The following is a 13,369-nucleotide window of genomic DNA, read 5'->3' on the forward strand; positions in this document are numbered from 1 at the left end:
AAATATGTCTTGGCAATTTATGAAGAACACCACTGTCATGTTGTCCGACCGGACTAGGACGCGGTTCCCTGCCAGGATGCAGACAGCATTTCCAGGCGTGTGATATGGACTTGCTTTCTGTATTCGTCCAGATGCCAAAGGTCAGACGGACTTCGCACAGTGCTGTCTTGGAAGCATCTGTGAAGATGACTTTCACCTGCCAACTATCCCCAACCCTGCCCCCTGCTGTTACCAGCTGGTCTTCGTCCATGAGGCCAGGGTTGCACTGAAAGTGACATTCAGTCAAGTATGTGAACACATACTCAGAGCAGTGGGCAGCCATTTATGCGATGGCAACTGGGGATCTGCTAAAAATGTAACACAATCCATAGTCATGAAAGAAGTAACTCATAGAATGTCTTCTATGTAAGATCTCCATTCATTAATAAATGACAGACACACAGTCAGCCTTTAAACAGTGAAAACATAACAGTGAATTTTTTATTTTTTTTTTCGTTGTGAAGAACATTTTAATAATCTAAAGAACATTTCTCCACTACAAAGCACTTTTTGAGGAATGGAAACGTTCCATGGTTCTTCGTGGAACCATAGATGCAATAACTGTTATTTTTAAGTATGTGTTTCTCTATGAGTGACATCACTGGCCTGGCATGAAAAATACAGTGTTTTAACTGTTTTCATGGATCTGTGTGAACAGGGATCATTTTGATGACATTATCATCTGTATGCAAAACCCTTATAAATGTTTTTTGGTACATTGACCTTCAGCTCAGTTACATTTCATCAGTTCCACCCATATGCAATCATGTTGATTCTTCTTATATTAATTATAAATAAGTAGTGTACAAACAGCATTCATACCATTTTTTGTTGGTCTAACTTAACGCAATTAAAATTGAATACATTTATCTAAACTTAAACCGTACTTGTGATTTTGAATAAATGGAAAGAATGGTTAGTGTTTAATGTGCAGCTATGTTGTATATCTAAAAGAGATGCTTTATGGTTACCACTGGGTTAAGGTGCTGAGCTTTTGCTTGCTGTGTGTGGATGTTGTGTGTGGATGTTGTGTGTGGATGTTGTGCACACAAGTGTATACTGTCATATCATATACCACAGTCTACAGACATCAACTGACACACTGACCACAAGAGCTAATCTTAAACATGATGGAAACCACAAAAACAGAAGTGGAAGCTTTTTAATGTCCAATGTAGCTGATCTTAGAACACTAAGAGCTCTTTCCCTTTACTCAACAATCATTACACCTAATTTCAACAACACTCTCGATTCAGTCCAGTACAAAGCATGATGGCAACTAAAATCAACTGCACAGTTTCAGTTTATCAGCCAAACTGATTCATGTACTTCCATTTTACAATATTCAATAACTGTGTTGCTAATGTAAGGGATGGCCTTAAATAGCCAAATCTGTTACCTTGATAATGTACAGTAAAAAACTGAATAAAGTATTACATATTCTGTTTAATAAACATTTAGTACTACTTTCCAGACATGGAGCACAGTGTTATGTTAGATCATGAATTCAAGCCAGAAATATCAGATCCAGCCGCCAGATCCTACCCAAAATCAGTTAACAACAAGACTTGTCTGATACCCAAAACCAATGTTTGACTGGTACCCAAAGCTTTATTAACAGTCTTCTATCAGCCAAGTAGCTGACTGAGCAAAGCCAGAGAAGAGCAGAAGCAGGGGACGAAGTGATGATGATGATAAAAAGGAGCAGAGTTTATTTCATAGTCTTAGTATATTTCAATGCTCTAACTTCATCTGATGAACACAAATCCAGCAAGTTTTATTATACCAAACTGCTTCATTACAACATCCCATAAACCTTGAATTTCCATAAACATTCCCTCTTATCTCTCATTCATCGTAAGACTAAACAATACTGGTAAAAATAATATAAACGTATAAGTAATATAATATTAATGAATAATCAATTAATGAATCAATGCAATTAGAGTATAAATGGTTAACATGATTATTATAAATGATTATATAATTAAATGAGATAATAAAATGAATGAATGAATGAATGAATAAATGAATATTAAAAAAGAAAGTAAAACACAACACAAATGTATGGTTGCTCTTGTGAAGCAAAACACACCACTTGCATTTGATGATTCTTAGATCCTTCAGTTAATAACAGCTAAAACTGTCAACCCTGTTACCTGGGCATAGCTATATCCCCATATACATAAATAAGTAGACTGAGCTATAGGCTAAAGTTTAATTTATAAACTCTTAAATAAATGTTTGTGTAGCAGAATGTTAAAATCACATAGAAATGTACTTCAAAAAAAAAAAAAAATATATATATATATATATATATATATTTTTTTTTTTTAATAAAAAATGTCACCCAATAACCCTTTTGGTTGTCAAAAAGCAAAACATACTTTAATACCAAACTACTTCGTCTGATAAAATAACCTATCAAATTCAACATGTTCATTATAGTTTATACAGTGAACCGCTTTAAAGGAAACAAAAAGGCTAAAACTGTTAATAAAATGTACACACACTAAACTCTTTCATAACAAAGTACTTTTGTCAAATGGACCGAGCTTGTTTGAACTTATTTACTTCAACTGTAAGTTCAGCGCTGTTGTCATTAAATTTTACAGTATGACTATATTGTAATACAAATAAACCTGCATGTTTGCATAAGTACTTACAAAGAACAACGAGTACTGGCAGAAAATTCATTTTTAGTCCACAGTGTCATCCAGCATCAGCACGAGCTCTCTAGCATATCTGCATCCAGTTCAGTGTGAATGTGAAACAGCGGAGCAGCTCTGTAGCTGGGAGGAGGAGGGGGAGAGGGAGGAGGAGGAGGGGGAGAGGGAGGAGGGGGAGGAGGGGGAGAGGGAGGAGGGGGAGGAGGAGGAGGGGGGAGAGGGAGGAGGAGGAGGAAGAGGAGGAGGGGGGAGAGGGAGGAAGAGGAGGATTGCCACTGGGGCTAATTGTGGCATAGTGGTTAGAGAGTTTGACTCCTAACTCTACGGTTGTGGGTCACAGGCTGGCAATACCATGACTGAGTTGCCCTTGAGCAAGACACTGAACCCCCAACTGCTCCCCGGGCACCACAGCATAAATGGCTGCCCACTGCTCTGGGTGTGTGTTCACAGTGTGTGTGTGTGTGTGTGTGTGTTCACTGCTGTGTGTGCACTTTGGATGGGTTAAATGCAAAGCATGAATTCTGAGTATGGGTCACCATACTATGCTGTATATAACTTTTTTCCTTCTTTTTTCTTTTTTTCCACTGTATGGTACGACTCGGCTCGAACTTCTCTTGTTGGGTCCAACTAGAAAGGCAGATGAGCTGCAAAACACAACAAAATCTTTTTAGATTTCAGGAGATTAGATTTATGGTTCTTTAATAACATGATACACCTAGCCCTGCTGGTAGTAACTGATTCTTTTTAGTTAACTCTTAAAGGGACAGGTCACACTAACAAACATCCTGTTGTTCTTCACTAAGGCAGAGACTCCCAAACCTTTTTCAGCATAATTTACTTGACTTTTTACTTGAAGCACCCCCTGATATTTTAAATTAATCTGAATAATTTAACAACTCATTTGCATGTTCACAGTTCTCTGATGTCCCTTAATTCCATTTGTCATATATAAACAAATAATGTTAATGTTTTAAATATCTTTCTTTAGGATGTTTTATTTAGATTTATTAATTATTTTTAAATTATTAGATTCTGTTTTTATTTTTAAATTATTTATTTGACATTTTAAGTAATCATTATAAGTAGATTGGTGAATAAAATATGACATAAAATTTTGGACTGGCTCTCATACAGAGTTGAATAGACAGTTTTTATTATATTTTAGCACTATTTTCATATACTATCATAGCATTTATAAATCATTTTAATAATTTGGACATGATGTTTTGATATTTGTATCAGTTGAGATAACTGCAAAAAAAAAATGTTTTCATTAGGCTTTAACATGCACTAATAAAGTTTAAACCACTTTCTTCACTTTAAGTCCCCTATGCATTTGAGTGTTGGTAACACAAAAGTATAAGGAACATTTAGCTGTCAACATCTAGGCTCTTGAGAAAACACATCCCCAAACAATGCTTGTAGGACTTTAATGTCCTTTCTGTATTTAAACTTCTTAAAAATTAAGACATTTTAATACCACCCTTTTCAGGATATTGTAAAGTGACAAACTGACAAAAAAAGTGACTAAGTGAGTGACATACAGCCAAGCATGGTTAACCATACTCAGAATTCATGCTCGGCATTTAACACATCCAAAGTGCACACACAGCAATGTACACACTGTGAACACACACCCTGAGTGGGCACATTTATGCTGTGGCGCCTGGGAAAAGTAAACCGTGGCCTGACACACACACACACACACACACACACACACACACACACACACACACACACACACAACAACATTCTAACATAAACATGAATGAACATAAGATAAAAAAAACAATTGTGAGTATCAATTTGATCTGTAAAATAATAAGAGATGCAATACTATAAAAAAAACTTGCAACAGCTTGCTGTGATGATATCACATGAAAATGTAGATACTGTACCAGTGTAGCTATGTTCCATTACATCTGAAAATAAGAAAATCACTCCCAGTTTTGTTTCTAAGTGTGTAACAACTGCTTTTAATCACTAGCTCCAGCACACTGTTTAATGGAACTGTGCCTAACAAGAGTTTATCCATGAAACTACAAATGTGCATCTTCCTGATGTACACCAGTCCTATTCAAGCTCAACTGCTCCAGTAGCATGTTTGGAGGAACTGTGGCAAAAGTTTTTTTAAGAGCTGTGCCTTGGATAACAACCTCTGTCCATTGAATGACTTCAAAAGTACATTTGAGCTCTGGTGAGTAGCTCATGTTCAAACAGTACATCAGCCCAAATAACAGAGCACAAGCCTGCGCAATGCTACTTCCACAACTTCAGTTAGGACACCAGTGTCCTATGGGTCATCGTCAGGCAGTACTCCCTCCTTCATGACATACACTCCCATTAGTTTACGCCATGGTACTTTTTGACTCATTGTCTGAATCCTGTGGGACGACATGAAAGATTACAAGCAAAAATGAGCTCAAATATTTATTACAAGAATTGCACACTTATACACTGGCCACTATATAACGCACATCTGTAAAGTAAAGGAACGCTGCTGTGAATTCTACATTTACAAGGTTATAATTTCTCAATTTTAACTTGAAACTGTCAGAAAGATGATAATTATACTATATGTTTATTACTGAGGTCACAGTGGGTGCTGGAGTGTTATTGCAGTGCATTATATTATAAGATTGTTATAATTTTATTTGGCCACCATATTTAAAATGAATGAGGCGGCTAAAACATTACTGAAGATCTCCATCTAATCGTGTTTAGTACCGGTCAAGCTCAGCGAAGAATGAGGTACAGTAGGAGTCTGCAAGAACGCCACTGAAAAACATTGACAATGCATTTGTTAACTCTTTTACTCATAACACAAGGATGAAAGAAAAAGCAGTTTGAACAAATTGTCTGTCAGCAATGAGAGAGTTAAGAAGACATGATGTACACAGCCATCTAAATATGGTCTACTCTTTTTTTTATTATTTTTTTATTAAAAGTATAAGAGCTGACGTGAGTTTTCAGTACTGCTCATGTCTTAAATGTGCATGGACAATTTAAATATACACAACCTTAATGATTTCTTCTTCCAAAACAATGGTGTTTATAATGCTTAAATAAAGTAAAGTGTTTATAAAGATATATAAAGCTTATACAAAGTAATGTGTACCTTCAACTCTCCTTTGAAACACACTGTCTGCACTGCCACATACACATTACTAAAAGAGAAAGAAAAGGATAGTTCAGTGATTAAGGATTTTTAGTTATACGTTACTGTATGTGAGTGTTAAGAAAAACTACTTACCATATAATAAAGGTGAGGTTCACAGCAGAAGAGCATGGGGACAGATTTATTTTGTGATGTAGCCTATTTCTTTTCTTTCTTTTTCTTTGTACAAAAAAAGGAACATTTCTGTTGTGAAAAAGAAATGTATAAGAGTTAACCTGCAAAACTGCAATAAATGTAACCTAATGTGCATGCTAAGGCCAGAAAACAGACACACAACAAGTCGTAGTCTCCTCATTTTTAAAGACTGACTTTAAAAACTGTGCCAAAGAAAATTACCACTACTTGCTGTTGTTACTAAATATCAAGAGTTTCTTATATTTATAACTATATAACTATAACCCCTGAATAAAACCATGCATAGCTATTCAATCATAACTTTAACTGAAATTTGTAAGGCCATTCAAATATATGGTCAACTGCATGTGCATCATAGATTTAACTTGACAATTTTTGCATAATGTATTCAATAAGCTGGGAAGCATAAACTGGTGTAGCATTTTGAAACCATGTTTGAAAAGTTAGAAAAGTCTAGTTATTTAACGTTTAAAGTAATATTTTGCTGATATACACATACACACAATGGCCAAGCCATAGCTAATAACAACAACAGTCCCTCCATAGGCACATTAAACTAAATCTAAAAAAAAAAAACACAAAAAAAAAAACAAGCCCTATAAACGAAAAGAGTCTGAAATAAATCTGAAAAGAGTGATGAGACGTGCACATTGATTCAGGTGTTTCATATATAATGTTAACCAATAGGCCAAGTTACATAAAAGTACCCTGGCTGGGTATACTATATCGTAAACATTGTATATTACACCAACATTTGCTACATTAACTTACATACAGATAAAAGGTACATGGCGTATTCTACTCTGCATTCACTTTATCTCCCATTTTCCCCTCCCATTGTTATGGTAACGTAGAGTATAGGTTTAACGTAGGTCATGTAGTTGATAGTTAGGCATAGCAAGCATTGAATTGTGACAAAAATGCACATATTGTAGCGGATATACTAACGTTAAGGTGAAACTCTTATCAATGAAGAAACAGTATTTAACCTAACACGTGCTTCTAGCTTGGGAAAATAAGTCTGCTTAGAAACATCGCCACAGTGTCTAATAACTCATGTCTAAAATGCCACGGTACTAATTGCAAACAGGTACATATCAAGTACTTACCCTTAATATCAAGGATGCAGAATGATTAGACGCAGCAGTTCAAACCTCTCACAAAACTCCACTGCATGTCATGATGGCGTATTCACCAACTTCCCGCCGCAGTGCTGAGCATGCGTAGTGACTCACCAGAAAGAGTTCTTGAAATGAAGCACCTCAGTCTCATCAACAAGTGCTGACCTAATTAATTTGATTGTTTCTTAATTCAGTTACAAATAACAAGAATGTATCATTTAACAGATGTAAACTTGCTATATTCTTATTAACCAGACATATTTGTATTTTGCCAATCAAACAAGTGGCTAGTTTACTTTTTTGTGTGTGGGCAACAGTCCAGTTCTTCTTCTCCTTAGCCCAGGTAAGACACCTCTGACGTTGTCTGTAGTTCAGCAAATTTTTTGACACGTCTGTGTGTGGTGGCTCTTAATGCCTTGACCCCAGCCTCAGTCCATTGAGTTCACTCAAATTCTTGAATTGATTTTGCTTGACAATCCTCATTAGGCTGCGGTTCTCTCATTGGTTGTGCATCTTTTTCTTCCACACCTTTTCAAGTACACCAGGCTGCAGCCAGCTGCCCCCATACCTACTTTGATTGGTTTGATTGTCTTTCAAAGGCAATACATGATAGGAAATGTGTGCGTAGGATCCGGCGGTTGATTGAGCGAAGATGTAGAGAGTGCCAAGACTTGAAATGGGAATATTCCAATTTTCTGTAAAAATAAAAAACAACAGAAAGTGACACAGGATATAAAATCATTGTTAGGTCGGTCACACAGTTGCACAGTACCAAGTAAGAGAGTTTGGTTAAGGGGAGTAATTGTCACGGTTCATGAATGCATTGTTTCCTGCTAGTCTCATGTAACGTCACATTATGTTTTATGTGGGCGTTACCGCTCATCGCTGCAACTCATAACACACTGCCTACTTAATGCCCTGTCTTTCCAGAGGGCATTAACCCTCTGGAGTCTAAAGGTATTTTTGGGGCCTGGAGAAGTTTTGTCATGCCCTGACATTTGTGCTTTTTTCAGTTTCTTATAAATATCTACATGGGTAAAGTCTAATCTCACTGTAATCAGCACAAACTGGGCTATAATAATATGTGAAATGCATGCATCAACATGATTGTATTTTTGAGAAAAAAAATGTTATGCGTGGTTAGTGAAAAACTAAAAATGTTAAATCACTTGTATAAGGCCATAAATCACATGCAGAACATTGGTTCCCGGGATTTTTGAGAACTGGAGCTTGTAGCCTAGAATTTTTCTTTCTAAATTATGTGAAAATCATCTTGTGAAAAGCATTTATTCTTTTTTCAGTTTCTTATAAATATCTACATGGGTAAAGTCTAATCTCACTGTAATCTCACTCTTCCTAATTCTCTCAATGGATTTATTGAGCTGGCACTACGAGTTGTCATTTCACTTACCACTGAAGACATCAACCTCATCACGTCTGGCAACCACTCTGAAACCATCTCCTTTTACATATTGGACACTCCCCTTGCACCCATAGTCCTTGGACACCCATGGCTCCTCCCTCTGAATTCCAAAATAGACTGGCAACTGTGATCCATCTTGGCCTGGAGCAATAAGTGTCTTGTCTTGCGCCTGTCCTTCTGTTTCTGTGTCTTTGTTTCAGGAGGAAGCAGTGGATTTGTCTAATGTGCCCGCGGAGTACCTCGACCTGAAGGAAGTGTTCAGTAAGTCTTGTGCTGCTTCTCTTTCTCCGCATCGTCCCTTTGACTGTGTCATAGATTTACTAACAGGTAAGTCTCCGCCTAAAGGCAAATTACATTTGCTTTCTGTCCCGGTAAAGGAGGCTATAGAGAAATATATTTCTGATTCTGATTTCTAGTTTCGGGGTTCATCCGCCCTTCCTCTTCTCCAGCGGGGGCGAGGTTCTTTTTTCTTATTAGTAATCCATTTGAAAACAACGCAATGTCCGTTTTTCACGTCACTCTTCATTATATCTAATGTGACTAAATGACTAAATGTATAATCAAGTGAAACATTATGAAGTTTCAATAACAATATACAATACTATACCATTCAAAAGCTTGATGTAAATAATATAAATGTAACAAATAGATAACTGTAACAAATGTGACAAAAATGGTGTTCTTTTGATTTATTCCCCCTAAAAAACCTGAAAAATATTCTCAGCTCTTTTCAACATTAATAATAATGATGATAATAATAATAACAATAAATGTTTTTTTGTAGATAAGATTGTTAAAAGGATTTCTGAAGGATTGTGTGACTGGAGTAATGATGCAAAAAATTAGTTTGAAAGTCAGCTTTGATTGTTCCTAATAAACTGTTTAACTGCTCCCCCAAGTGGATATTAAATTATGTTGTGGGATAATTAAATATATTCTTAATAAACTACAAATATAAAATTATATACATTTATTTTGTTCTCAATGATATTCATGATAGTTGACACCTACTCGCATATGACTTTTACCAACAAAAAGTGTCTTAGAAAATTTAAATCAATATATTGTTTTCTGTAAGTAAAAAAGATGATTTTCACATAATTTAGAAAGAAAAATTCTAGGCTACAAGCTCCAGTTCTCAAAAATCCCGGGAACCAATGTTCTGCATGTGATTTATGGCCTTATACAAGTGATTTAACATTTTTAGTTTTACACTAACCACGCATAAAATTTTTTTTCTCAAAAATACAATCATGTACATACATGCATTTCACATATTATTATAGCCCAGTTTGTGCTGATTATAGTGAGATTAGACTTTACCCATGTAGATATTTATAAGAAACTGAAAAAAGCACAAATGTCAGGGCATGACAAAACTTCTCCAGGCCCCAAAAATACCTTTAGACTCCAGAGGCTTAATGCCCTGTCTTTCGTCTCTTGTTTGTAAGATCGTTGTTTGAGGTCTGTCGTTATTCATGTCTGGTTCATCCTGCTCTGCATTCTTTCTCTTGGTCCTGCTCCGGTTTTATGTTGTTGATTACTTCGTCATCACTTGAACCTTTCCTCACTCTTCACCAATGCACTCAATTTACCACCTCACCTGTCCTGTGCTGCCATCGAGGTCCCTGCGTCACCCACCATCTACTAAAGCCTTCCTCATTGTCTTGCAATAAATACCACTACTTGCATTATTGTTTCCTGTCTTTTGTATCCTGACAGAAATCTATAAAATTTCAATCGATGTATCTTCCGAATCAATGAAGAACAATATAAAGGGGGCTAAAGTGATTGAAGTGAAAAGACTTAAATGTGTCCGTAATAAGGAGAGAGTAGATAGACTTTCTTTAATGCTTCAGTTTGATGAAGGAACAATGCCAGACTATGTGGTAAGAGCATATGTACCACCTCCAATCAGGTGTTTCAAATGTAAAAAATATGGGCATGTTGCAGCAGTCTGTAAGGGAAAACAGTGATATGCTTGATGTAGTGATAACCATGAACGTGGAAAGTGTGAGCAAGGGGCACATTTAAAGTACTGTAACTGTGGAGGCGAGCACAGTGCTGTCTTCGGGGGATGTGAGGAACATAGAAACGCAGTAAAAATTCAGAATGTCAGAATGCAAGAGGGAATATCATATGCCGAGGCTGTTAAAAAGGTCAAACAGAGAGAAGTTGGGCATGAAAATCAATCATCAGTTCTAATGAACAAGAATAGCTGGCCATCATCGCAACACAAATTAAATTTCTAAAAATCCATGACTTTTCTAGCCGAGGTAATAAACTGTGCTGCACAAACTGAAAGCAGAACTGAGAGATTAAAGGAATATTATATTAAAATGTAATAAATAAATAACTAAGCTCATATATAAATAACTTTTTTTTTTTTGAGAATTTTTTTCTCCTTCCTCTTGTGATATTGCTTGGACCATAAATGCCCAAAACAGGACCCTTAGGCCAAATCAAAGGTCTTTGGCCCCTGGGCCCTGGTTTGGGCATCCCTGGACTAGAGCAATTTGTAATGAAAAAAATTTAATAAAAATTATATTTGTTCTGTATAGTCCCGTTTCATTCAGAAGATGTGTGTCTTGCTTCGGCAGACTCTCTGTGATCAGGTGGTTCTGGCCGTGCGTCAGGAGTATGTGCCTCGGGGAGAGCAGCCCCTGACCCTCAGAGATGGGGATGAGGTGGCCGTTATACCGCCCCTCAATGGAGGCTAAAGAAATGACCAAGGTGGACATTAAATCTGATACCTGTCTGTCTGTCTTTTTTACTGTATATTATAATAATACATTATAAATATATAACAAGTGTTTCATACTATATTTAATATTCATTATTTATACAAATATTTTAAATACTATGTTTTGTTTCTGTTCAGGTATGGTTGCGGATCAGGGTCAGGATCTAATAACACTCACCACTGACAATCTTTCTGCTGATCCTGTTTCTGAATCTGTTACGTGTCCCTCCTGTGGGCTTGTATCTCTGTTTATTGGTCAGTTTTTATTGCACTATATTTTGTTGGATCATTGCTTCTGTGTATAGTTGGCTTTCTTACAGTTTCATATTAATTTTATATGTAATCTTCTTTTTTAGGGACTACCAGAGATAATTTTTAGGGGAAGAAAGTGATCCGGCTTGAATATGAGGCATACAGTCCAATGGCAGAGTCGGAGCTCAGGAAGATCTGCAGTGAGATCAAGACCAAGTGGCCCAGCGTCAGACAAATTAACATACAGCATAGACTTGGGTGAGTCTCACAGTTTGTTCGGATAATGAGAGTTAAGTACTTGAAAGCCATAAAGCACATTTTCTGTTCTTTCCCACTGTGTCTGCAGCGTGGTTCCTATAACAGAAGCAAGTGTCATAATTGGGATCTCATCACCGCACAGAAGGTATTCCCTGGAGGCAGTGAAGTACTGCATCGACACACTCAAAGCTACTGTGCCAATCTGGAAGAAGGTGGTATTTGTGCCTTTAATACTTTTAGTATATTTAACATAATTAAAGTTATAAGACATTACAGTCAACCCTGTTTGTGTTTTTTTTTTAAATTATTGCCATCAAAGTGAAAACATTTCTCTTCATATATTACATTGCACAATTGTTTGGAACATGTTTGTAATTATTTTGTTCTTTTCAGGAAATATACGAGTCTGGGGAGCTGTGCTGGAAAGAGAACAAGGAGTGTTTTTGGGGGGAAACTGGGAAAAATCCCAAACAAAGTTGAACTGCTAACTAGTATATGAGCTACAGTAAATCTCATGAAGCATCAAGAGGTTTTTATTGAAGAAATACAAAGCTCAAAGTTTTCCTGTAACACCTGATGAAACACAAAAAAAATGTAATCAAAAGAGCATATTCTACTTTTGTCTTGAACAGAAAGTTTTAAAGTACCAGTGCAAAAGCATCACGTAAACATGAAGGGAAATCTTTGTCGTTTATGTTGCCTTTGATTAGATGGATCTCTTTTCCAAAGGTTTCCTAAACACGTCTCACATCACAACATCAGTAGTAGTTTAACCCTGAATTCATATAGCAATTTATTGACATCACTTTCATATAAAATTCATATACATGCAAATAGGTTTAACATTTCAGACTTTTTGACTGCATTGTATAATGCTTACATCATTTGTTAATGCACAGTCAAATAAAGTAGTTTGAAATGTCCTTTAACATTTGCATGTATGTGAATTACTGATAATATAAAAACATGTTAACGTTTATAAATGACAAGTTAGTAATAAGCAACAATGCAAAAACACTTTTTTCATTAATATTATATCTTACAATATATAAATCATACATTATTTGTTAATGTAATATTTAATGTCATATTACTAACTTGATTAATTTGTGCAAGTTGTCACAATAATGTTTTTTTTTTCTCATGCAGTATCAGTCCATTCCCCTGATGTGTTGCATTGGCACTAATTACTATTTTTAGTACATTTACAGAAACATACTTGGTTGACACAGCCTACTTTACCAGTGTATTGTTGCTTTGGGTATAAAACATTTATGTTTTGTGTTTGCATTTTGTTATTGCTAGATTGGTTTCACTAATATAATTTGGGAAAAATGCTTGGATAATTTTGGGAAAGAGTTTGGTAATTTTAGTAATCCGGTATATAACGTAAATAAGTTTGTGACTCAAAAGTCCATTTACTCATATGCCACCAATTTATCTCTTTGTTTTTTTTGTTCCTGATTATGCTAGGGTACACGTACATCTAAAGTCTTTGGTACAGTGCGTGCAACACAAATTTCCTCATCAGTTTTACTATAACCACATAAC

General features: G+C 35.9%; 1 protein-coding gene and 1 pseudogene across 1 annotated transcript in view; one reads left to right on the forward strand and one right to left on the reverse strand.

The window, feature by feature from the left end:
* Positions 1-13,369, reverse strand: part of LOC132132044 (integrin alpha-2-like) — a 94,021-nt gene that overhangs the window by 28,754 nt on the left and 51,898 nt on the right. The gene's annotated exons all lie outside the window — the stretch shown is intronic.
* On the forward strand, positions 11,316-13,300 carry LOC132132437 (molybdopterin synthase catalytic subunit-like; annotated as a pseudogene).

Source organism: Carassius carassius, chromosome 49 (genome assembly GCF_963082965.1).
Source record: "Carassius carassius chromosome 49, fCarCar2.1, whole genome shotgun sequence".
In the NCBI taxonomy this organism is placed as follows: Eukaryota; Metazoa; Chordata; class Actinopteri; order Cypriniformes; family Cyprinidae; genus Carassius; species Carassius carassius.